Below are 26,954 nucleotides of genomic sequence, written 5' to 3'. Positions count from 1 at the left end.
TTAAAAAACATTCCACTTAGCCAGAAATTAACTGTAGCATGGTCTTCTATTTAACATGGAAAGAATTGAAGTAAGTTTTCTTAACTGGAAATTCTAGCAGTGATGGTCCCTGTCACTGAATTCCAGGTAAAATATTAATGGATCTTCATATGTAATTTCAATGAATAAAATTTTAACTAGGCCCAACCCCATTCTAAGACAAGTGAGCCATGATATAGTCACCAAATCCAAGGATCCTGGCTAAGGGAGGGCCAATCAATCCACTTTAAGAGACCCAGGCCCTACACTCAGATCTCTGTAGCCAGACTGACAAAACCCCCGCCCAAGCCAGGTAAGCCAAGAGCATTGTCTTTCCAAAGAAAACAAATTCACCATGTTTCTAATCCCTGTTTTCATCAGTCAAATCCCAAAGCATCTGTTCCCTAGGCATTTGGTCTTTCATTGTATCATTTCCCCCCAAAATCTTTACTTTTTCTCCTTCGACTTCTAATGTCAAGGAGGATGAGCAAGGGGGCTAGGCCTATAACTTTGATTTGTGAAGAAGAAAATGTGTATTTTCTGTTTTGTTTTGGTTTTGGGGTTTTTGTTTTGCTTCAAAAGGACTTCTTTCTCTATTTGGGCCTTCATCTTGATTTCACACTGCTAGTATCTTTTTTTTTATTTCGGCATATTATGGGGTTACAAATTTTAAGGTTTCAAAAAAATGCCCTTCCCCCCCCAAGTCTGAGTTTCCAGCATGACCATCCCCCAGATGATGCACATCTCACTCATTATGTATGTATACATCTGCCACCCTCCCACTGCTAGTATCTTTTATTCATCACATTCTTAATAACAATCATAGAAACATATTCCCTTTAAAAGAAAAGCAGTGGAATCCCCTGATAAACTTAAATGGGCCCTATACCCAGAGACTCAGATTTAATTGGCCTAGGGCACAGCATCCTATGCTGATCACTGACTTCCATTCTTCTATCTTGTTTAATCAACTACTCTAACTACAAATATCCTCTAACCTTCACAAAAATCTCTACACTCTCTCTCCCTCCTGTCTTTATGTTCCTCCTTAACCAGCTTAGATTCCTGGTTCATCTCTTCAGTGGCTCTCTTGTCCATGTCAATATCCTAAACTTATTTGCCATCTCTTCATCATACCTCTCTGACAAAATCTTAAGCCTAGATTACAACACTTTCTCTGTGCCTGGTACACTGCCAAACACCTCCAAAAACGATCATATGCTTTATGATACTTTCAACAGCAGTACCACCATGAATTTGTGATCATCAACCTCAACTGGGCCTTCTAGCAATAACAGCAATCCTACTAAGTTTTATTAATTCACCCCCTTTCACAGTCAAGCTTTCTCTGTCCTCCTCAAATATCTGAAATTATCCTTTCTCCTTCCCAATATGCCAGCCCCTTTCTCTCTCCTCTCTCTCTGTACGTAACTCAATTACTTTCCAAAGCAAATAGAAGACACCAAACAGAAACTCCTTTAACTTGCCTCTGCCATATGGAACACACTTCTCCAACTGCACACATCCCCTCTGATCTTCCTCTTAGGACAGAGGTAGGGATTCTTGTTCTTCTCCAAGGCCAATTAATTCCCTGCCCCCCACTGTGCTCTGGATCTAACCCCTTCTATCTTCTCAGGAATCCTACCCAATTATTCATCCGTCCTCTGTCTATCTTCAAGCCACCCCTCATCTCTCCCATTGGTCTTTCCCATCAACCTTTAAATGAACAAGCCTCCCATCTTTAAAAATCCCTCCTTTAACTCTGTTTCCTCCTCTAGTTAAAGCTCTATCCTTTTTTTTAAATTAATTAATTTTTTTCAGCATATTACAATATGCTGAAAAATGTACAAATGTTAAGGTTATGTATATTGCCCTTGCTTCCCCTTCCCCCTTGAGTCAGAGCTTCAAGCGTGTCCATCCCCCAGTTGATGCGCATCACACTCATTATGTATGTATATACCCATCCCCTCACCCCTACCTGCCCAACACCTGATAAATGTTATTCCTATATATCCACTTAGATGTTGATCAGTTAATACCAATTTGCTGGTGAGTACATGTGGTGCTTATTTTTCCATTCTTGGGACACTTCACTTAGTAGAATGGGTTCCAGCTCTATCCAGGAAAATACAAGAGGTGCTATATCACCATTGCTTCTTATAGCTGAATAGTACTCCATGGTATACATATACCATATTTTATTAATCCACTCATGTATTGATGGACACTTGGGTTGTTTCCACATCTTTGCAATTGTGAATTGTGCTGCTATAAACATTGGAGTCTTTTTCATAGAGTGACTTTTGTTCTTTTGGGTAGATGCCCAGTAATAGGATTGCTGGATCAAATGGTAGATCCACTTGTATCGCTTTAAGGTATCTCCATATTGCTTTCCACAGAGGTTGAACTAGTTTGCAGTCCCACCAGCAATGTAGAAGTGTTCCTATCTCTCCACATCCATGCCAACATTTATTGTTTGGGACTTGTTAATAAAGGCCATTCTCACTGGAGATAAGAGATATCTTGTTGTGGTTTTGATTTGCACTTTCCTGATGATTAGAGATGTTGAGCATTTTTTCATGTGTTTGTTGGCCATTATACTGTCTTCTTTTGAAAAGTTTCTGTTCATGTCCTTTGCCCACTTTTTGATAGGGTTGTTTGATTTTTCCTTGCTGATTTTCCTGAGTTCTAAATAGATTCTAGGTATCAGCCCATTATCGGATGTGTAGCTTGTGAAAATTCTCTCCCATTCTGTGGGTTGTCTGTTTGCTCTCTTGATAGTTTCTTTAGCTGTGCAGAAGCTTTTTAATTTGATCAGGTCCCATTTATTTATTTTGTTTCCCTTGACAACAGGTCTTGAGTTATCTGTATCCATTCTCTCTCTTTCCTCACTTCCCACTTTATTCCCTGTGATACTTCACTCTGGCCTCTGCCTTCATCACTACAAAAAATCACTCTCCTGAAAGCCCTTCAAGTCATCAATTTTACTAATCCAAAGGCACATGTACAGAAACTTCTTACTTTACCCTGCATCAACATCTTAAATTATTCTCTTTCCTTGACTTCTGAGATACTATTTTTCCCCTGGCTTCTGAAATACCACACTTCCACATTTTCCACTCTTATTTGTCAACTTCTCTACCTGCCTTTTAAATGTTGGAGTTCCTCATGGCTCAAACCTATGCTTTACTTCATTTTCACTCTGTATGTGGTCTCACTTAACTTTGTTGGCCTCAATATTGTGTGTAAACCACCCACTTCCAAATTTTTACCTTCAGATATCTTTTCTGATCTAGGACCCAAGACTGTAGCATGTCTCCTTAAAGATGTCTTTAAAGGGCCTCCAATTCAAAATGTCCCCAAACTAAGCTACAATCCCCCACTTTCTCCTAACTGGTACCTGGTCTCCCTCTAGTGTTTCCCATTCAGTGGAAGAAGCTCAATGCCTGCAAGTTATCCACGACATCCCTCATCCAAGTCAGCACTAAGTCCAGTTCTCTTCACAAATATATTGGAAATCTATTAACTTCTCTTGATTTTTAACCATCTCCTTGGTCTAAGCTGCCAATACCTCTGGCCTACAACAGACTGACAATTCATCTACCTGAATATCTCTTTCTACCCTCCTTCATCCATTCTTCTTAATAGACCCATACGACTTCCTTAAAATGCACACCTAATCATGTCACTCCTCTGCTTCAAACCCTTCAATGGTTTCCTATTGCTCTTAACAAAAATTAAGGCTATAAGAGAGCCTGTAACACCATATAGGATGTAGTCTAGTCCCTGCTTACTTCTCTGGCCTCTTCTTAGATCATATTCCTTCTCACTCTCTGAGCTCTGGCCACACTGACTATTTTCAGTTCTCAGAAATACTGGGTATCTTCCTGTATTCTATTCCCTCTACCCCAAATGCTCTTCCTTCTCCCTGTCATTTAGATCTCAAATGTCCCTTTTTTTTTTTTGAAAACCTTTCCTAACCACTAAATTCTAACCTATGTCAGGTTCCCCTATATTTTTATTTCTCATTACTTACAACAATTTTTTATTATACTTGGCTCATTTCTGTCTCCATCCTAGACCATGAAATCCAGTAGAGAAGAAGCTATTTCTGGGTTGCTTATTAGAGTATTCCAGCACCTAGTTCACTGCTCTGCTGGCAAGGTGTAAATGCTCAATAAATATATATTGAATCAATGAGTGTGTGTACAAGTTAATGAACAAATGAATTAATAAATGACAATGATGGTAATGATGGATTTTTACACTCAGGCTATCAATATCCATCTTTATCCTCCCTTGCAGCACAATGCCATGAATTAAAGTCAAACAAATACTTCAAGTCCAGTTTAGTATAAAAAGTGGTTCTGAGAACTCTGGGTACAAGTTGTATGGAGGAAAAAACGTTGACAGGGAATGACTTGGGAGGGTTTGATCTGTGTTCTCCAACTTGGGCAAGGTAAACCAGCATTTCTACTTTATGGTTACTCTGAATACTAAGCAAGAACTAGCCATAACAACTTCATAAATGGTTTCCTTAACTCACTTAAATCAATTGGAAATGTAAGAAAAAAATCACTTTCACAAAGGGCATATCAACAAGAATCCATTGGAAGAACTTAAGATGCTACAAATCCAGTGTCTACACATATACCCAAAACAATACTAATATATCTCCTTCCATCTTTTGGTGTCCATCTTTAGGTAAGTTTATAGTATTACATCCCAAAGTTTTATACAAACTCTTGGGCTTAAGCTCTAAAGATATTAATCAAAGTCCAAGTCACTTATTAAACAGCAAGTGGTCATAAAGCAGAGTTAATGCAATTTGTCAGGCAGAGCAAACCAAGAAATGACTTGACCTCTGAGCTTTCAGGACCCCTTTGAAAAGCTGAGTAAAATCACTAAGGAAGAGGTCAAAATTCAACTTCACTTTATATACCTCCTTAAATCATGGAAAGTGTAAACACAACCCTGACAATTTAAGATTATGAGTGATAATTTACCAAACGTTACTTCCTGAGTTTTCCTATGAGTATTTTTAAAAGTTCAAAATGCTATCTTCAATAATGTGGTCATTATTAGTATCCTTTCCTTTAGAAATCATAGATTTTTTTTTTAAGCAGTTGTCCTTTGACTTACAAAAATCGCAAATCTTAGAGAAGTAATTATAACTATTATGTTAGTTGGGCATTAATATTTTACTATTTAAATCTGGCAGCAATTTTTTTCTGGAAACTTTCTCCATTATATATCAATGTTTTACAATGTAAGATTTAGTGTATTAAAATAACTTACTTTTAAAAAAAATGACCAAGGCAGTGAGTGTTAGGCTGCATTTACTTATCTATTGCTGTATAATAAATTAACCCAAAACTTGGCAGTTTAAAATAACAAATATTTACTCTCTGACAGTCTAGTGGAGGGGCCTAGAAGCAGCATAGCTGGGTGGTTCTGGCTCATGATTTTTCATAAGGTTGCAGTCAAGCTGCTGGGAGAGGACTATAGTCATCTCGAGGCTCCACTGGGGCTGAAGGCTCCACCTCCAAGCTTGCTCTCATGGTGGCTATAGTCAAGAGGGTTCAGTTCCACTCTAGCTGTTAGACTGAGGGCCCCAGCTCTTCATCCGATACTGCCTTTTAGAACTCCCTTAGTTTCTTTCCATGAGCGTCTCCATAGAGCAATTCAAAACATGCCAGCTGGCTTCCCCTGGAGTGACTGATCCAATAGGTATTATATAAGAGATAGAGCAACCAAGACAGAAGCCAGTGCCTTTGAATGAGATCTAGTCTCCAAAGTTGCCCAGCTTCACTACCAGTGAACTCTCATTCATTAGAAATAAGTCACACCAGTTCAGCCCACACTCCACTTCTTCAAGGAATATAAAAGAACAACCCCATAGGCAGTGGTTAGAAGCATGGAAGTTAGATACATTTGGAATCAGAAAGATCTGGGTTTGAATCTTGACTGTGCTATTTGCCAGCTATGGATCCTTGCACAAATTATTTAACCTCCCTACATCATAGTTTCACCAAATGTACAGTTAGGTGGATCATGGGGTTTTGTGTGGGATTAAATAATATACCAAAGGACTTGGTATAGGCCCTGCCCATAGCAAGCACTTAATTAATGTTGCCAACACAGTAGTAACTGCTTAAGTAAACTATTTATTGAGAATTCATTAAGTAGAGAATACACGGTTCTTTGCCCTATAAGAGCCTACAATCTAGCAGTTACAAAAGTAAGTCTGAATCTAGATATACAATGTGATTTTTTCCTCTAGAAATTTCCTCTAGAAATCAGAAAAATTTCTAAACAGAGTCAGTCAGATAAATAAGCTATATAAAAAAATATAGTAGGTATAGACACTTTTATTTGCTTTTAAAATTTTATTTATTTATTTATTGGTAACTTTTTAAAATTTCAGCATATTATGGGGGTACAAATTTTAAAGTTTCAAATAATGCCCTTGGCCCCTCTCACCCCACAAGTCTGAGCTTCAAGCATGACCATCTCCCAGACGGTGAACATTTCACTCATTATGTATGTATATACCCGCCCCCTCCCCCTTCCCCCCCACCCAATACCCAATTAATGTAGTTCCTATGTATCCACTTAGGTGCTCCTCAGTTAATACCAGTTTGCTGGTGAGTATATGTGGTGCTTGTTTTTCCATTCTTGGAATACTTCACTTAGTAGAATGGGTTCCAGCTCTATCCAGGAAAATACAAGATGCACTGTATCACCATTGTTTCTTAGAGCTGAATAGTACTTCATGGTATACATATACCATATTTTATTAATCCACTCATGTATTGATGGGCACTTGGGTTGTTTCCACAGCTTTGCAATTGTGAATTGTGCTGCTATAAACATTCGAGTGCAGATGTCTTTTTTGATCTTTTGGATAGATGCCTAGTAATGGGATTGCTGTATCAAATGATAGATCCACTTGTATTGCTTTAAGGTATCTCCACATTGCTTTCCACAGAGGTTGAACTAGTTTGCAGTCCCACCAACAGTGTAAGAGTGTTCCTATCTCTCTGCATCCACACCAACATCTACTGTTTGGGGACTTTTTGATAAAGGCCATTCTTATTGGAAATAGGTGATATCTCATTGTAGTTTTGATTTGCATTTCCCTGATAATTAGAGATGTTGAATATTTTTTCATATGTTTGTTAGCCATTATTCTGTCTTCTTTTGAAAAGTTTCTGTTCATATCTTTTGCCCACTTTTTGACACAGTTGTTTGATTTTTTCTTGCTGATTTTCATGAGCTCTAAGCAGATTCTAGTTATCAGCACCTTATCAGATGTATAGGATGCAAAAATTTTCACCCATTCTGTAGGTTGTCTGTTTATTTTCATACTATTTCTTTGGCTGTGCAGAAGCTTTGTAGTTTGATTATGTCCCATTTATTTATTTTTGGTGCTGCTATGATTGCCTTTGGGGTCTTCTTCATAAATTCTTTGCCTAGACTGATATCTAGGAGAGTGTTTCCAACATTTGCCTCTAGAATTCTAATGGTTTCATACCTTAGGTTTAAGTCTGTTATCCAGTGTGAGCTGATTTTTGTGAGAGGTGAAAGGTGTGGGTCCTGCTTCAGCCTTCTACAAGTGGCTATCCAGTTTTCCCAGCACCATTTATTGAAAAGGGATTCTTTTCCCCAGTGTATGTTTTTGTCTGCTTTGTCAAAGATTAGATGGCTATATGAGGATGGTTTTATACCAGGGTTCTCAGATCTGTCCCACTGGTCAATATTCCTATTTTTGTGCCAATACCAGGTTGATTTAATTACTACAGCTTTGTGGTATAGTTTGATATCTGGCATATTGATACCTCCCATTTTATTTTTATTGCCTAGAATTGCTTTTGATATGCGGGGTCTTCTTTTATTCTTTTTATTTTTTAAGGAGAGGCTGTTTCTTCAACTTAAATTTTCTCAGAAGCACCATGTGTAAAACAGATGAAAGTGCAGCTTTGCAGGGCTGGAGGCCTACAGGACAGCCAGCCTGGCTCTGTCCTCTGTGCACCAAGGGCCTCTGAGGGAGCTTGGTGGAACACAGTTTGCCAATCTTCATTCACAGATTGTGCCTGTAATTACTTATACAAAGGATCAAAGGTCATGGTTTCCAACCATGCCAACTTAATATAGCCATATGAGCAAAAAGAAATGGTTTCATATATATGTTCTAAAAGGTAATGATTATTTTTTTTGAAAATGTGTAATGCTCTAACATTCAAATCTAAAGGGATTGCCTTTTAGTCAATGCCTGCTTATTCCCTATAAGAAGAAAAGCCCACTTTTACATGATTGTCCCCTTGTATCTTAGAAATTAGATCTCATTCTGAGCCAATAATTTGTGTTGTACATGGACTGTGTTATTAGATACTAACTCTAGGCTTCCAACAACTTGTAATCAAAGCAAAAATAAACAAAAAACCTTAAAACCCATTCTTTTCTGAATTTAGAATTAGGAGTTAGAGGAATTTCTGCATTGGTCAGCCTAGACAGTCATGTTGTTTATCTTCCCAGAGTCAAAGCTCAAATAATTTACAAGAAGTTCTACTTCTGAATTTCATGCCCAGAATTCCAAGGCAACCAATGGTAATTTTCAGTTGGGCCACTACAAATATAAAGATTAGTCAAAGATTTCATTGACTATTCCACATCTCTCAAGTAACATTAAAAAAAAAAAAAAAGAAAACAGTAACTATGGAAAGACTGAGAAATGGAGGTCAACTATCCAAAACTCAGACACATTAAAAAATAATGAAATACTTTGAATTATTATATAACATCAATATGCTGCTCTTTGGAGATGCTTGCTTCCGTACCTGTATTGAAATTTTATTTATAATTGGAGTGTGGATGACTTTCTGAAAAGCTTTGTGGTCAACGTATGTGGATACCTACATACTTAAAAGATAATAGGTTTTACAAATATTTGGTAAATTTGAAAATAACCCACAAATTGAAGGTTGACACTTAATCCAGCTCACTAAGAAGTAGACCATGCATCCACATCTTCTGCAGTTTGATAATACAGAATTTTCAAATACTGTATCCCTAGCAAAAAGGCACCAAGGATAGGGGTTTGGCAAGTGGAGAGGTATGGGAATAATTGAGTGTGACAATGATAGTGTAGGCTCTAAAGCCAGAAAAATAAATGTTTTCATCTCAGCCTTGTTACTTACTGTGAGTCCTCGGGCAAGCAACGACTTCCCTGAGTCTCCTTCCCTCAGCTGTCTAAGTTCCTCGAGGCTATGTGCCTGGCAGTTAGTAGGAGTAAATGTGATACACACACACAATGCTAGTCACACTGTAGGGACTCAGTTCTTGTATGATTTAGGGAGTCCTGCTTCTCACTGATGGTCAGGGCACATGTTCAAGGTCAAATTTCTTCCAAGTCATCCCACTGTTATGAGTACCTCGTAGGTCACTGATGGAGGCTCAGTTACACATATGTACACTGAATATGGTTTTGTTCTTCTTGTTGTTTTAATATATTTAATTAGTTTTGAGAACACACTCTGTGTCCAAAATGATGTTGGATGCAGCATCACTCTATTTTCCCTTAAAGAACTTACTATCTAGTTGAAAAGACCAATTAGTTTAACATATGGGAGGGCCCAAATAAAAAAGCATATACACAGTATTTAAAATTATAAAATTAAATGCAATGTGGTAGTCTGGATTGAATCCTCGAACATAAAAAGGACATTAATGGAAACACTTGGGAAATATAAGTAAAGTTTGAAGTTTAGTTAATAGTATTATACTAATTTTGATTTCTTAGTTTTGACAAGTATACCATGATTATGGATGTGAGCATTAGGAGAAACTAGGTGAGGGATGCACAGGAATTCTGTACAATCTTTGTAACTTTTCTGTAAATCTGAAATTAGTTCCAAATAAAAAGTTTATTTTAAAAAATCATATTGTGTTATCCAATGGAACTTACCTGTGCCTTCCCAACCATATCCCTTCCCCTCTACTTTGTCACATTGCCTAATTTTTAACTGCCAGCACCTGCATTTCTTTTTTTTTTTTTTTTTATTATTTACTTCCTAACAAAGCCAAATGCAAGTTCAAACACCTGCATTTCTTTGCCTGATGGCTTTCCTAGCACCTGGAGACTGCTCGTCTCTGCCCAGCATCAGTGCCTAGGAATTAATGGCTAATGGGAGTTGTGGGTAAATATTCAAAGTCTTTCATCCTTGGGTGAGATGACTCTGAGATTTGTGTTTTACCCAGGGTCCCCAAGTCTCTCTAGAAAAATTAAACCCTGGTTACCAACAGGAGTAACTTGCTTCATATTGTACCCTTTATTGGCTCTTTTCCCTTCCTTATTTCACTTTCCCAGATAAAGTCCTGTTACTTGAACCCTGGCCTGATCTGTGCTTCTGGAGGAAATCCAGACCAAGACATTGCTCCTATCACATACCATATTGGCTAATGGACTGGAGTAGCTACTGAATATTACCAGTTCAAAGTCATTTATAGGCATATATTTATAGCTGTCCTATCCTGGATTATCTCTGGTCTCTGAAAAGAACTCTTCACTCCATACTATGAGGGAACCTAACCAAATTATGAAAACATTAGCAATTGACAGAAGAAAGCCAAATATTTTTGGATATGTTGAAGGGAAATACATGTTTGAAAGAATGCTAACAAAAACCCCTATTAACCACTAAATACCTTCATTCATTCACTAAAACTTATTGAGCATTTTCTGTAGAATATAGAGTGAACAAGACAGAAAAGATCTCTACATTTCTGTTGTGAAGCTAGACCAAAAAAAACCCCAGAAAAACAAGTTAATAAACAAGATAATATTAGATAGTGATAACTGCTGTCAAGAAAATAAAACAGGGTCACATGATAACATGACCTAGTTGGGGAAAGCTAACTCTAGTCAGGGGTCAGAGAAGTCCTTTCTGAGAAAGTGACATTTGAGCTGAGGCCTGAATGACAGAGAAAGAGCCAATCTTGTGACGATCTGTATACTTTGTAGAAACTCCCTTCTCATCATAACACGCATACTTTTTGTAAACAAATACAAAGTTAGACCACTTATACACATATATTGTAGACCATGGTTATTTCGATATATGGGGCTTATTTGTAATATATGCATACTAAAGCATTTACATTTACAAATGAAAAGATAAGATGTTTGTGGATTTGCTATAAAATACTCAGAGGCAGAGTGGAAAGATGAAACAAGATTAGCAAAATATTGATGACTGTTGAAGCTTAGTAATAGGTACCTGAGGGCTCAAAATACTATTCTCTTGAGTTTATATATGCTTAAAATTTACCATAATCAAAAGTTTTTAGGCTTGGCGCAGTGGTGGCTCACACCTGTAATCTTCTTAGCACTCTGGGAGGCTGAGGAGGGAGGATCACTTGAACTCAGGAGTTGGAGACCAGACTGAGCAGGAGCAAGACCCTATATCTAAAAATAAATAAATAAAATACAAATAAGACCCCATCTGTACTAAAATTAGAAAACATTAGCCAGGCATGGCAACACACCTAGCTACTTGGGAGGCTGGTGGGAGGATCACTTGAGCCCAGGAGTTCAAGGTTGCAGTCAGCTATGATGACACCACTGCACTTGAGCCAGGGTAACAGAGTGAGACTGTCTCAAAAAAAAAAAAAAAAGAAGTTTTAAAAGCTAAGCATATATCTAGAAAATATAGAAAATTCTCAAGGTTATAGGAATCCCATCTCACCAAATTTTCATCAGCAAATTAGGAATTCAAACAGGAATGGTGGCCAGTGAAATCATGAATGTGTAAAGAACACCTTAAGATTGAAGTGAGCAAAGGATATTACTGGATATCCTTTCAATGGAGTGCTGAGGCCGCCAGAAATTAGGTGATCCTACAGGGAATCAGGGTCTCTGTCTTTGGGTTATTTTACAGCTCTGAGGAGTTAGAAGTTAACAGGTAGAAATGAGCCATGAAAATAATGTTTGTCCATATAAATGCAAATCAATCGTGTCCACTGTTATGTAATTGATTATTGCCCTGTGGATAAATTAGATATGGTAAGTTCATTTCAACATTCCTTTGTTGTACATATTTGTGGTTCTTTGACTTCTCCTTAGAAACAGTAACAACATCTTTTCAGGTCTCCTCATTAATTAATATCTGTATTATTTTACATCTGTTCATTTTATAGCTGCAAGAGAGTCACAATTTTACCTTTTTAGAGAATTATCCTTTAACAAAGATAAGCAATGTTGAAGTGCTCCAATAATGGGAAATCACGCACCTATAGGTTGCTGTCTGTATATGTTTTCAAAGTCAAGGACTAAAACATTGTTAGGCTTCTGTGTGCATTCCTGTAGGTTCTTATACTTACAGTAGATCATCATGGGCTGTTCTTTACCCAGAAAGGTCTTTGACCACAACCCCCACCCCTCCATTGGCCAACTTTCAATTATCCCTTAACATGCCAAAAGTATCACCTCACCTAAGAGGACCTCCCATCACTGCAGGAGGAAATCTCTCTCAGAAACTTCTACATCCAGGAATGGTCTTTATTAATAACATTGACATTAAAATCCAAATTTCATGAACCACCAATAACCATTTGGATATATCTTTTATTTTTACTATCTGACAGCAATCTAGGCACATTAACAGAGAAGTCACAAGAAACTAATATCTGGCCAGCACTAGTCTTCTTGAGGGAAATTTCAACAGTTCAAACAAAACTTCAGCAACTCATGAAAGCCCTAATTTGGTTGATTGCGGAAAGTAAGAGCAAAAATGCCCAGCAATCAGTTTGTATTAAGTGAGTCTTTTATGAGGGGAAGTTTTAAGTTTTTACTCTAAGGGCCTCTCAAAGGGTGCCACAGGGAATTCTCTGTCTCTACAGTGTCCAGTATGTGCCGGGCACTGCTTCGACTCATTGAAACTACAACAGTGTTGTGAAATAAGAATCACCACCCCCGTTTTGCAGATAAAGCTCAAGAGTTTAACTTGCTGAGAATCAAAAAGATAATAAATAAAGACAAGCAGAGCTGGTTTCAAATCCAGTTGGACAAGCCAGATTTGTGCCATTCCATGCCTTTTCCAGAATGCCAAACTACCTGTAGGCTTTCACAGTGCTTGACACCTTAACAGGCCAATTTTGACTCACATGCAAATCTGTGCGTGTTCCCAGTGCAAAGAACTGCTGGTCAAGTGTCAGTTGTCTCAATTCACAATCCACCCACTCAGATAGTTAAGACAGCTAATTGTCATCCTCCCATATCAATGGCAAGTAAACAACATGCTAGTTCCATGATTATATTCCGTGTTAATAGAAGGGATGGTGGTGTAGCAGAAAGAGCCCTTGAAAGAAAGCTGAAAGAACTGAGTCATAAATCTGTCACCGACACTGTGAAGTTTAATCTTAGATGGAAGTCTTGTCACTTCTCAGGAACTCTCATTTCCTCACCTATAAATAAAGTGAGTAGACTCAAAGTTTTCAACAGAGGTCTGCTGACATTTGAGAAGGCATCATTCTTTCTTGTATAGGACTGCCCCCGGCATTACAGAAATTTAGCATCCCTGACTCTGAGCACTGAAAGCCTATAACTCTTCAGTCCTTACAACAACCCTATTTCCAACCCCCCTGTGCACTACCTAGCAGACAGGTAGTGCCTTGGCTGAGGATGATCTCAAGCACTCTGAGGCCCTATGGCTCCGTTGGGCCAGGACTGTCGATATCAGTAAGTACGTGGCAGGGAAAAGTGACAGTGGAGGAAGGAATCTCAGGCCAACTCTACCATTCTAAGGCCCACTCAAGATCATATGCTTGAAAAGAAGTCATATTGTTGGCATCTTTAACAGAACTCTGGAAATATTGTTAAAGAAAGAAGTTTTAAAGTAGAATGTACATAAAGTTCAAAAAAGAGAAGTATGCAGAAGTACCATACAGCAGCCACTACCATTCAGCAAACACTAGGTTCAAGGCGGCCAGCCACCCAATAGTTCTAACCAAGGGATGGGCCTATATGCAGCATCCATAATAAGCAATGGGAAGTGCTTTCAATGGATAATAAATCCACAGCCCAATATGCCCTGGAAGCTTCTTGTTACCAATAACCACAGTGAGCTCCAAATATGTCTCCTGATCCCTGGTTCCCAACCTCCCTGCATGAAATTTCTCCAACCCTTTCCACCTATCAAAAAAAAAAAAAATATTATATCTTAAGGCCTAACTCAAGCACCACTTTACCCATTAAGGCCTCTCCCCAAATCCTTCAGTCCAAACAGATATCCCTTTTCTCTAAATAAATGAGGCATTTATAGTCTGTAATAGAACTTTTCATTAAGCTGTGTAGTCACTGACTATTACATAATCACACCACGTACATTAATAGCATTGTCTTTCTAGCTTGAATGCTGGGTCCCAAAGTCAAGGGTCACGCCTTATACTACTTTTATATTCCCCAGTACCTAGCACATTCCTGGAACACACTAATGGATCGATAAATACATGATCTTCCTTTGATTTTTCACAGTGATACCAAAAACACCACTAGCTTGGCCAAAGTTACATCCTGTAGGCCAGGGATTCTCAAACTTTTTAAACAGGGGCCAGTTCACTGTCCCTCAGACCGTTGGAGGGCTGTTGGAGAGTGCAGCGCACATTCCACACATGTGCACTGTGGGCCCAGGATAAGTCGGCTGCTAAGTTGGACAGGCAGCAGCAGCAAAAACACCCGGAGGGCCAGATAAATGTCCTCTGCAGGCCACATGTGTGGCCCGTGGGCCATAGTTTGAGAACCCCTGCTGTAGGCTAATGAAAAACACTATTTATTCAGCATCTTTTCCCAAGTACTTCTCAAAATACTTTTCAGATGATATAATTAATTCCCATATACTCTATATACACAAATAAATAAATAAAGTAACCTTTGTAGGACAACAGCAAAGAGAATTAAACTAATAGACATCATGCTCCATGCTGAGGGATATACCAAGACCTAGCAAAGTGGGCATGTCCTACTGAGTCCTAGATTAAAATTTGAAACATGTATACATCTTGCTTCAAATATTAAAATGTTCTAAATATTTCCAAGGCACTGAACAGGATCCACCTGGGAAAGCTGGTCATCAAGTCTGGGTACCATCACTAATCTAAGTAGAATAGCAAAATTTGCATTATGAGTGTAGATCCTAGTTACCACCTGATCCTACCCACATACCTTTGCCTACAAATTCTCCACATACTTCCTGTCAGCACTTCAATTTCTCTCTATATTTTACTACAAACTAAGGCCATCTGTAAAATATTTATTGAACACCTAGTCTATGACAAGCAAGCATTATTTTGCCAATGTCTCTAAGGGAAGTAAAATGCTACACTGCTAGTATGAAAGAATTTATTCTCTTTCATTCTGGCCTCTCTTTCTTTAATCTTTCTGACATGCTAGGTATAAAAATGGTGTATATGATGGAATACTATATGGCCTTAAAAAAGAATGAAAACCTGCTGTTAGCAACAACATGGATAGAACTTGAAAACATTATGTTAAGTGAAATAAGCCAAGCAAAGAAAGACAAATCTCGCATTTTCTCACTCATATGTGGGAGCTAAATATTAAAAAAAATTGACCTCATGGAGACAGAGAGTAGAATGATGGTTACCAGAGGTTGGGAAGGGTACCTGGGGCAGGGGGGACAACATGGGGATAGTTAATGGGTGCAAAAATATAGGTAGGTCGTTTGATAGAATGAACAACATTTGATAGCACAACAAGGTGACTATAATCAACAATAAGTTAGGTATACTTTAAAATAACTAAAAATGTAGAATTGGAATGTTCCTAACACAAAGAAATGGTAAATGCCTGAGGTGATGGATACCCCACTTACACTGTTTTAATTCATACTGTATTCCTGTATCAAAACATCATTGTACCCTAAATATAAACAACTATTATGTACCTATAACACTTAAAAATTTAAAAAATGGTGTCTTTATTATATCTTTCCCAGAGATTCTGGTATCTTCTTCTACCCCTTAGGGAAGAAGCAATTAAAGAGGCTCTCTCTTAGGGGCCCTTTTCAAATATCATTCACATATGCTTTGCCAGATTATTCTTCACTTTGTCCAGCCAAATTGAGGTGTTCTGGTAACAATCTCATAGCTTGAAGATGTTCAGAGAAGCAGCTGATAGGTGAATTAGGATTAGCCATCATACTGATCAAGAACAAGGGCTACCTTCCTGACTAATGGCAAACAGAATTGTAAGTCTGACTGATGTTTCTCACTAGCATCATCAAATTCAAGGTAAGCATTTACTGCATCACTTATGCATCTTTTGTTTCAACAAGCACAGGAAAAGGATTTTCTGTGACTGCTTTACAATGTTCATGCTTTACTGTTGTTGATATGGCAACTCGAAAGTAACAAAGATAGATAGCATGCTTAATATAATAAAGTACATTTTTTAAATAAAGAAAAGAATAAGGAGTTTTCTTTGGACCACTAACTTTATCATATGTCTAATATACTGTATACTAAAGTAACAGAGGGGATGCTTCTTTTAAGAATTTTTAATAGGATGCTTTAAATGCTTCATTTCCTAAACAACTGAGGAAACAATTAAGGAGTTACTATAGCAAATGCCTAGCACAGCAGGTTGTCCACCACAGAGAAGTACATAAAACTGGTACCTGTTCAATTTGCAAAAATTCATGTGTTCTAATGCTGAATGAGGGCTTTCTTAGTCCTCTACCACTGGTGCTGGATCTCTGTGAAGAGAGCTTCTTCCCTAGGATACACTTTCACTTAGAAATCTAGCCAGTGGAGATAGACTTGTTTATGTTTAAACAAAACACAATTAAAATGAAAATTAAAATTCACAATCTAAGAAATATAATTCACTGGGATTATAAGAATATTAGTCTAAAGAAAACTGGCTGAAGTCTAGTCAATAACAAAAGAAGCAAGCCCTAATCAAAGCAGTAAACACATCTGGAAGTTTTATGGGCTCTGTAGAAGAAATTATCTGCTAATTTTGGAATGGAGTATTTGAAGGTAAGCTTAGATGTTAATTAAAAACACACAGCCCAGTAATTTCTGACAAAATCACTGCCTTTTTATGAATCATTACTAAGTAAAATTAGTGCCTGATCTAAGGCTTTATTTGCCTATATTAAAAAGTAGGGAGAAGCACTAAACAAAAGTTGAGACTAAACAATGATTCTCTCTGTCATCCTTCTTTTAAGAAACTGGTACTCATCCCTGAATTTTCTTCAGCACAAAGCAAAAGCAACACAAAAAAGAAAACTGTTTCAGAAAGACTTTCTGCATCAGATCATGATGAGCTATATTGTTTTAGAATGGAAGCTGGAAGCATAGTTGTGATAAAATTTTTATGTTTTATTTAATTGAAAAATTAATGGTGAGGGAATAAAACAGGCACTTTCTTGATGCTTATATTCAAAAGAAGAAAGAAATTTGATAATTAAATGATTCAAACAATAGCCCTGAAAAGTATCCTAAGAGGTCAACTTGTTTACTTCTCTTTTTTGTTTGTCCTTAACATGTAAGGAATATGAATCCAGGAAGGTTAAATAGTTTGGAAAAAAATACAAAGCCCATGAGAGGCAGAGGTTGGAGGGCACCCAGGTTTCCTGATACCTAGTTTACTATTATTTCATATTATATCATTTTAACATAGAAGTAAACATATATTAATGAAGGCCATAATGCAAAGGGATGTAATGAGTTATTTCACTGCAAACACACACACACACACACATACATACACACAAATAGTGGGACAGCATGGACAATTTCATCTAAGAGCACAAGCCTGTCATTGTCTCCTTGTCCTGACCAAAGGTATCTCCACCAAGTAGTGTCTTCTGATAGGCCCAGGTATTTTTTATATCACCAGTTGGTTTTCTCCCCCTGCTTCCCATTAAGGAAAACTGGTCATTTGTTTCACAGTCAGACTTGCTGAAAAAGCAACACTGTCATCATCATCTACCTTAAATGGTTCTTGCAGGAAATATGGCTGTGGCAAATTTTCAGCTGGTGTCAGGGGGAATTCATAATTTGGCTGGGAAGCCAAAGAGAGATACATACAAGAGAAATCAATCTTACCAGGTAGGTGCCCAATACACAGTTCACTCTAAATGCTACAGAGCTTGTGTGGAAATACCTCAGCCCTAAGAGGTAGGCATTATACTTATCACACAGGAAAAAAGTCAGTGTCAGAGAAGCTAATTTGCATGTAGGTGGCAAAGCTCAGATTCAAAATGCAGGTCAATGGGCCCCAAAGTAATTACCTTTGGGCCACACCCTTTCACTGGTATAAGCCAGCTTGGCTGGCTTCCTCTGAGGCAGCTAGGACTTTGAGTCAGGAGTAACAGAGCCTTTGTCCAACTCCTATCCAAACACACAACAGGACATGGGGTCCTTGGTTCCTACTGATGCCACAATATATCTACTTATGGGGCATGAGCACTTTAGATTTCTCTGTGGCATTGGCAAGCCATTTACCTCCTGAGAAAAAGTAGATTATTGACTTAGTCATGTCCTATATGTTCATCTTACATCCCAGTTGACAAGGAAGCATTTCTGTTTGATGAATTTTTACTTCACTTAGAGTCAGACAGCATACTCTCTGCATCTTGGGCAGAACAAGCCTTCAATAAATGCCTGATTGCTAATACTGACACATGCTCATGGAAGAAGACACAATAAGGTCTATGTAAAAAATATAATCATTACCCACCTGTCTATAACATGTAGCTCCAACAGAATATTCTACATCTGGTATTTTTTGGTTGGTATTTCTTGATAGGGAGAAATTAAGAAGCTATCTGTATTGCAAACAGAATGTTATTTGCCTGCACAGTATTATACTTTTCACAGATTTATACTAAGTTCAGGCATGAGAAAATGTTTTAAAGCTATTATCATAATGTTTTGACTATGAATGATTAATAATCTGAAAAGAACAAGCTGTTATCTTGTTTATAGGTTTGAAATTAGTCAACCGTGTAATGAGATGGCTAAAGAAGCTCATGAATATTAAATTGTCTTAATAGATATAGAATGTCCAGTACAAAATTATAAATCTTTGTTTTAGACAAAATACATTAAGGAGAATGTAGAATATAGGGCATATTGTTCAGGGTAGAGGAGGGTGGAACCCCTTAGTCGGTGAAGAACAGCTCCAAGTATACACAAAAAAAAATTTCAGGAAAAAGGAGCATAATATTTGCTTTCAAGTACAGTACTCAAAGGGAAGAGAGATTAGATTCATTGTGTTCAGCTCTCGCAACTGAAGTATAGGCAAATAAATGGAAGAAAATGTTGATTCAGTACAAGACAGAAATGAATCCCTTCTAAAATAGACTGGCCAGCAAAAAGTGAGATTCCCAACATATTATTTCCAAGTCTTGGGGCCACATGTGGCCTTCTGGATCCTTGAGTGAGGTCTTTTGACTAAATCCAAATTTTACAGAACAATTTTTTTTAATAAATGGATTTGTTCTGTGAAGTTTAGATTCAGGCAAGGAGCCATACTTGGGGATCTGTAGGGACACATGTGGCCTTGAGGCTGTAGGTTCCCCACCCCAAAGGTTATCATCCTAAGCAATCATTTTATTGGGCATGCTATTTAAATTATATCTGTTCCAGGTTTAAAAAAAAAAAATCACTTACCAAAGAGACATCCTGTACTATCTTATTTACACAATTGACTGAGGGATAACTCTGGTCTTAACTAAACTTTGGTTCTTATCAATTCCAGACTCAAAAGGTGATCAGGTGATTTGAATGCTCACATTATTTGAATCATTACCAGAAATTATAGGGTTCCTTTTAAAGAAGAAAAGGCATTGGCTTGTATGGACACATGTGAGCACACTAAGAAATAGAAATTATTTTCATTATTAATATTTAAAAAAATTGTCCTTTAAAAACAAACCAAGTCCCCATATTTGTGTAACTAACTGGTGGAATAACCAAACAAGCTTAATCTTCAAGTTAGCAGATTAAAAAAACATAATCCATGTTTTTTTTCTAGGCTAAACAATTTGCTGTCCCATATTCTCACTGTATTCCTCATGTTTATCTGTACATTAACAATGCTTATCAACTGATAGCCAAAATGGCCCACCAAGTTGAATCAACTTCAAGATTTGTTTCCACACTGGGGTGCTTCATGCACTTGGCAGAAACAGGCTGCAACTGTGGCTCCATTTATTCCATTATGCTATAAACATTATGTCCTGAGCTAACAAGATACTCAGTATGACAATCCCATAGGTTACCAAGCACTGTAAACATCTTGTTAACACAGGCGCCAGAGACAGCATAGAGAAGACCTCTAGTATCCATTTTAAAGTGGTTTATGATTTGGACTCTGCTGTTTAAAAACATGAATAATCAAAAACACAGCCCCAAACTCTGGCTAGAACAAATATTTGTGAGACAAAGTTATGCTCAGTTTAAAAAAAAAAAAAAACATGGACTCATGTCATCACGTTGTCATTGCATTTATGGATTTTTATTTCACACCTTTGCCCATTAAGTGTTGGCTTCCCATGGCATTCAGGAAACCAAAACTATAATTTCACTGTGATATATTTACTCCACACACCTAAAAAGCTGAATGTTGACTCACCAATTTTCCTTAGACTAATGTGAAACAAAAAATTTACAAGGGTGGAAGGAGAGGAGAGATGGGACAAACTTTTTAAGCTACAAATGCTGTTTTCAAAGAGTGTCTGGTCTAAAACATATCCTTCCAGCACTATCCAAAGGTCCATCCGAAGAGAAACTGTAAATAACTAGAGATCCCTTGAAATCTAATCTGGGAACAATGAGTTTTGCTTTTCTCAAAAGGAAACAGAATTCTCAGTCACAGAGTAAATGGAACCAACAACCCTGTCTGCTATATCATTTTATTTTGTTTGGATCCAGCATTTTAGTTTCTGGAAATATTTCAATAGTTGTCACCTCCAACTTACAGGGGCATCCCAGAAAAAGGGACATCTAGGGTGATCCAGGTGGAAACAAGCCTGAAACACCAGTTTCCAAGGCTGCCACAACATCCCATGTTTGTGAGAAAAGTGTCTTCTCAGGCACACACGCCAGGGAGTCTAAAGGTAAACACCCCTGAGACCAGCCAGCCCCTAAACTGCAGTGGACAGCAGCACCCTGGAAATCTCAAATTCACAGCTCCAACACGCCAGTTCCGAGATTCGGTACCCGCACATGTACACATCTCCGAAAGACCCCTCAAACGCACGCCCGTGCAGTTCTCCTGAGAGCTCTAGAAACCTCCACTTCCAGCCCTCAGGTTCTAAAAGATAACGGGTTTAGTTATTTTAAAGCCCACAGTACATAATCCTGTGCAGGAACTTCTGTATCTGCCCAACCCTCTGGCCTCCGGTTACTCTTTCTCTGTCCCTTCCAAGGTCTCCTGGCGGCATAAACAGGCGGGCGGCACCTCTATGGCCTCTTCCTCCCCCCCTGCACACCCTACTGGCTCAGGCGCTGACACGCCTCCCCAGGCGCACACCCGCGCGCGCACACACAGCGCACACGTACACGCATCCACCACACGCAGCCCGCGCCAGGCCACGAACCCCAGCAGCGCGTCCCGGCAGCCGTTCCCCTTGGGCTCTATGTAAGGCACTCGCCCCAAATAGGCTTCCCCAGGCACCCGCAAGGGGAGGACCCTGCCCGGACCCTCTGCGCTGCCAGCGCCCCCTGCCCAGACGTGTGGCTACCCTACTCACCTGCAGCCCTCACGCTTCAGGCAGTTCTGTCAAAACTTTTGAGCCTGGTTGATTTCATAACTCCGAGTGTGTCTGAGGCTGGATGGGGTCGGCTTGCCACAAAGTTCACCTACTCTGGTTCATAGGGACCGGTGGTTGTGACACTACTGACCCCAGATCCGCTGGTGCCGATGCGCAGCTACAGCCCGAACAAACACGCAAAAGGCCGCGCTTTGGGGAGGAGAGCGCGGAGCCGACGCGCTCAGCCGGACCTCCCCGTCTCTCCCAGACACTCCGCCTGGGACCTCTCCCGGCTCAGCAGCGGCAGCCTCCGCGGTTCCTGCCCCAGCCCGGCTGATGATGTCAAACAGAATCAGACTAGCAAAACTTTTTACGACTTTAACAAAATTGTCATCGCAGGAAACCCCTCCACGCACCGCACGCAGGGGCTGGCGCAGGCGCCGGCGTGGGATGTTTCGCCCCCAACTCCCTGCCGCCCCCACCAACTTCCAGCCGCGCGCGCGCTCGCGTACACACACACACACTCACACACACTCTCTCTCACGTCCACGGTGCAGATCGGGTTACAACAACCCACCAACAGAAAGCAACTTCTTCGCTAGGAGGAGGGGAGCACAGCCAACCCCCAAGTCACCCGGAAAAAATTATCCGTGTAAATACATAAGACAGCTCCCCCTCCCCCCATGTTCAAAAACAACTGGCGTCCCAGGGTCCACTCTCGGGTCCCCTGGCCCAACAGGGGGAAAGAAAGAGCCCGATTCCCGAAGCCAGCTCCAGTACCTCCGAGACTCGCCTCCGGAGAGAGAACGCGGGTTCGCGTCCGTGCTGCGGCCGATGGCGCGGGGCCTTCGGCCAGCGTGGCCCCAGCCCGGGGTCCCCGCCGCCGCCCGGGCTCAGCAGCAGCGACCGCCGCCACCTCCGCCGTAGCAGCCGCCGCTGCCGCCACCGCCGCGGCTCCCCAGACCGCCTCCTCTTCCCATGGCTGCGCCCTGCTTGGCAGCTCGCGGGCTGTCAGGCTTGGGGAGGAGGGAAGGGGCGGGGTGAAACGGGAAGGGAGGATGGGAGGGGAGGGGTGGGAAAGGCAGCCGCTGTTCACCAGGGGTCACGCCGGGCCTGGCCCGCAGCCCCCCAGAGCCGGGCTGCCGGAGGGAGGAGAAGCGGGAGTTCTGGGAGGCCAGTTCGATACCCGCTGCGGGGAGGCCAGACGCCGCCGGGACCACGCATTCCGAGGAGCTGGGATGAAGCTTTCCTGGTGAGGAGTTGGAGTTGGTGCGTGTCACTCTCATCTGGGCTGAGCGGCTCCTCCTAGAGGAAAATATTGGTATTTGCAGGACACTTACTTCCTCTCCCACCCGCTCCTGTTTCCAAAAAGAAGGCAGGACCTAGAAGCCTGTAAGTGCGCTCAACAAATTCAAGGGGACACTCACAGAAAAGTTAGCTATCTGCAGAAATGGGAAGAAGACTCAGCAAGATAACTTGGAAAGCGTGTTTAGCCAACCAAATATCACCTCTCTACCAGCAACCAATTTCCAAATTCCTACTCACTAGAGCACGGTAAAAATATAGTTAAAACTCTCCTTCTGGACCTTATTGCAGAGGTTAGAAAACAGACACAGAGAGGTAAGTAATTTACTAACGGCACACAGCAGGCTAGCAGAAAGGTAAGTATAGAAGCCAGAGGACAGGGCTGCAGGGAGAGCAGCCTCGTGTGGGAGCAAGGGAAAGGGTTTTAACTGCCTTGCACTGGACACAGTTCACCCGTCAAATATGAGTCCTGCCCTCCTCATTCCACTCTTGAGAAAATAAAATGAGACAAGTTGTGCTGCAGTGCTGCAGTAAGTTAAAGTTGGGCATAAGTATATCATTTTTGTAACTCATCAAACTTCCAGTCACCACCGGTTTTTCTAAGCAATGAGTACACAAAAGTCCAGCTCCAGGCTGTCTCAGATCTGAAGAAGCAGCCATTCATGGGGATATTTCCCCTGTTTACTTTCCGCTGTCAGGCAGTTGTAATATCACTTATGTACAAGATTTTAACAGCTTCAGTTTACTAAGACGTTTTTCTTACAGAGCTAGTAGACACAAAGCCAAGTTTACATCCAGAGAGAAATGTTAAAACAACAACCTTAAGGAATCAAGCTTCTAGCGTTAGAGTAAAAGATCCACAGAGCATTGAACTAGTATGGGGAGGCCAAGATTTGGGAAGAAACACAGGACCAAAGACTTTGGGCAGTAGATACCACGTTAGACACCCCTATGTTCAAAGGCATCAAATAAGTGGAAAACATTTTTCTTTAGAATGCTTTCAGAGGCACAGCTGTGTCTCAACACCCTAACTGTTCCAAGCAAAGATACTTAGAATGAATGAAGAAGGAAAGATTCTGGAAGGGGTATGTTTTATCACATTGCCACCCTGGAGTAGGGGGTGGGATGGTAACGCATCTTGAATTGGTCCTGTTCTATCCAACCTAAGTATAAGGAGGCATTCTTTCCATAAGACTTTTCCCCAACCCATTGATCTCAAGGATTCCCACTTTGTGGGTGCAGTAGGCGTGCTTACTGGTGTCTGAAGCTTTTAAAAGGGGAGATACCCACATTGAGAAACTTGGGAAAGTAAAAGATTAGGGCACAGTCAGGCAAAACTCCTGCTGGGCAGGCTGCACATGCCAAGCTGGCTGAAAGGGCAGTCCTGGCGGGAGTGGAGACCAGGCAGGCCTCAGATGCTGACTCCAGTCCTGTCTGAGGTGACCTTCCAAGTTGGCTGCTCAGATTCTGGCACCACCACCCTCTCTCTTTATATCCTTTCTGTGCCTTCTCATCTTTACCCTTTCTCCTGAGCCCAGAAAATCTTGATCTAGGAGGTGCCAGATGGACTTTTAAAAGATTTTCTAAGTTCAATTGTTTATGCTCTGAGATGATTTCAGGACCATGCTTAAAAAAGAAGAACTGACTTCTTTTTTCTCTGAGTTTAGCCTCCACTCTGTGAGGTGTGAAAGTAGACTACTCTGGCAGCTGGCTGCTCCACCTTGATGGAAAGGTCATAATGCAGAGAAATCACAGGAAGAGACACACTGGTTACTGTTATGGAACTAGATACAAGCTTGCAACTTACATGCATAGCGGCCTTTATTTTTAAACCCCATTAATAAAGGTCCCTCAATCTCATATATGACTACATATATTAGTAGTATATGCCTCTTTATATTTTCCAAATTGTGGGGAAAAATGTGTCAGGTATTGATCTGACTAATCTGTTACAAGTTAAGGTATGTCAGAGCAACTTTACCTTGTGAAGGGTGACACTGTGTTATTCATGACTTCCCCTCTGCCTGGAATATTCTATTTTTCCCCCCAGAGAAATCATCCTTAATCTTCAAGTTCCAGTCAATCCTTTACTTCCTCTCTGAAGCTTTTCCTGACTCTTCCCAAGAGTGGAATTAATTAATTAATTTCCTTATGTACTTTTACAGGCCTGTATGTTTTCTTTTATTAAATATTGTAGTTTTTGTTGATATATCTGCTTTTACTCTTAACTATGAGATTCGGAGGTAAGAATTATATATTCTTGATATTTGTATCTGCAATGTCTAGGCCAGTGCCCAGCAAAAATGGTAGGCTGCTGAATGAATGTTTAATCAAATTGAATGAAAATTTATATCTCCCAAATTTGTATCTCTTCATAGAACTCCAGACTGAGAGTCTCCACTTGGATGTCTAACAGACCTCTGAAACCCAACATACCTATATCTAAAGTCTGGCTTTTTCTCCCCAAACATGCACTAATCACTGTTGATGACACCTCCATCTCAGTAGATGACAACTACTTAGTTACTCAGGCCACCGACCTTTGAAGTCACCCTTGCCTCTTCTCTGTCACATACGACATTCAAAATCTGTCCACTTCTTGCAGGGGTCAAGAAATACCTGGTCTGAACCCCCATGATTTCTCAATTGGATCACTGCAATAGTCTTTCAACTCACTTGGTCTCCTTTTTCAACGACGCCCCCCCACCTCCCAGCCCCCGACACCAACAACACAATGTCTAGTCTAAATGCAGTTGCCATAGGGACTTTTTTCTAAACTAAGTGATATCATGACATTCCTCTGCTCAGAATTCCCCAATATAAATCAGAGTAAAATTCAGAATGGCCCATGAGACCCTACTTGAGTTGTGTACCTCTGTTCTCCCAACTTGTCTCCCACAACTCTGTCACTTGGTCACCCATTCTGCTCTAGGCACACTGGCCTCCTTGCTGTTTCTTGAATAAGCCAGACAGACTCTTAACTTGGAGCCTTTATACTTTCTCTTCCTTCTGTGTTAGATACTCTTCTCCAGATAACCATTTGCTTCCTTCCCTACTTCCTTGAAGTATTTGCTCAGATATTATCTTGTCAGTGAGTCCTATACTGACCAACCTATTTTAGCTTATTATAGCCCCCCCTTCCCTACTCTTTTACACATCCCCACTAGAGCTTGGCTAAAAATACAAACTGCATTTTAAAACAATTAGAACATAATTCAGATTATATATCCAAGTGCAGATATCTAGGTCAGATTGTTAGCCCCCAAAGCATGTGATACCACAGTATAAACTCCCTAAATCTACAGTTAACTGAGATTACGCATTGCTTTGGTCACTCTGTTGTACTATAAAGTGTCAAAGCTTTTTCTCAAAACAAAACAAAAGAGACCAAAACACCTAAAGCAGCATTTGTAGCTGGTTCATTTTATAGCATTTGCAGTCGAAGAACATAAGATTGTTACTCAGGCCTTGAGGCCCTGTGTGGGTCATCTGGGACATTCACTAAGTGAGTTATTAATCTCATGATGACTCAATCTCTTCATCTATAGAGTGATAGGGTTGCTACCTGAGATCATTCCAACTGTAAAATAAATCATTAGATTGATATTTGTGATGGTTAATTTTATGTGTCAAATTTGCTGGGCTACAGCACCCAGATATTTGGTCAAACATTATTCTAGATATTTTTGTGAAGGTATTTTTAAGATGAGATTAGCATTTAAATCAGTAGACTTTGAGTGAAGCAGATTACCCTCCATAATGTGGGGGGCTTCATCCAATCAGTTAAAGGCCTTAATGGAAAAAGAATGACCTCTCCCAAAGAAGGAATCCTGTCAGCAGACAGCA

At 40.0% G+C, this 26,954-nt stretch overlaps 1 protein-coding gene across 3 annotated transcripts in view; it reads right to left on the bottom strand.

The window, feature by feature from the left end:
- Positions 1-22,854, bottom strand: part of GHR (growth hormone receptor) — a 256,405-nt gene extending 233,551 nt beyond the window's left edge. The window contains exons 1-2 of one of the 3 annotated variants that reach the window (XM_076007995.1): positions 11,566-21,775; positions 11,349-11,485 (exon numbers count right to left, since the gene is read on the bottom strand). The gene's annotated coding sequence lies outside the window, so the exon portion shown is untranslated. Of the gene's footprint in view, positions 1-11,348; positions 11,486-11,565; positions 21,776-21,803; positions 22,555-22,583 lie in introns of those variants that run through there. The other 2 variants (XM_012777771.3, XM_012777772.3) reach the window with 2 other exon arrangements.
- Between the last annotated feature and the right edge of the window lie 4,100 nt (positions 22,855-26,954).

The sequence above is a fragment of the Microcebus murinus genome, chromosome 11, assembly GCF_040939455.1.
Source record: "Microcebus murinus isolate Inina chromosome 11, M.murinus_Inina_mat1.0, whole genome shotgun sequence".
NCBI classification, from domain to species: domain Eukaryota; kingdom Metazoa; phylum Chordata; class Mammalia; order Primates; family Cheirogaleidae; genus Microcebus; species Microcebus murinus.
Note: the sequence above shows the minus strand (reverse complement) of the source record. Positions and strands in the feature narration are given on the sequence as shown.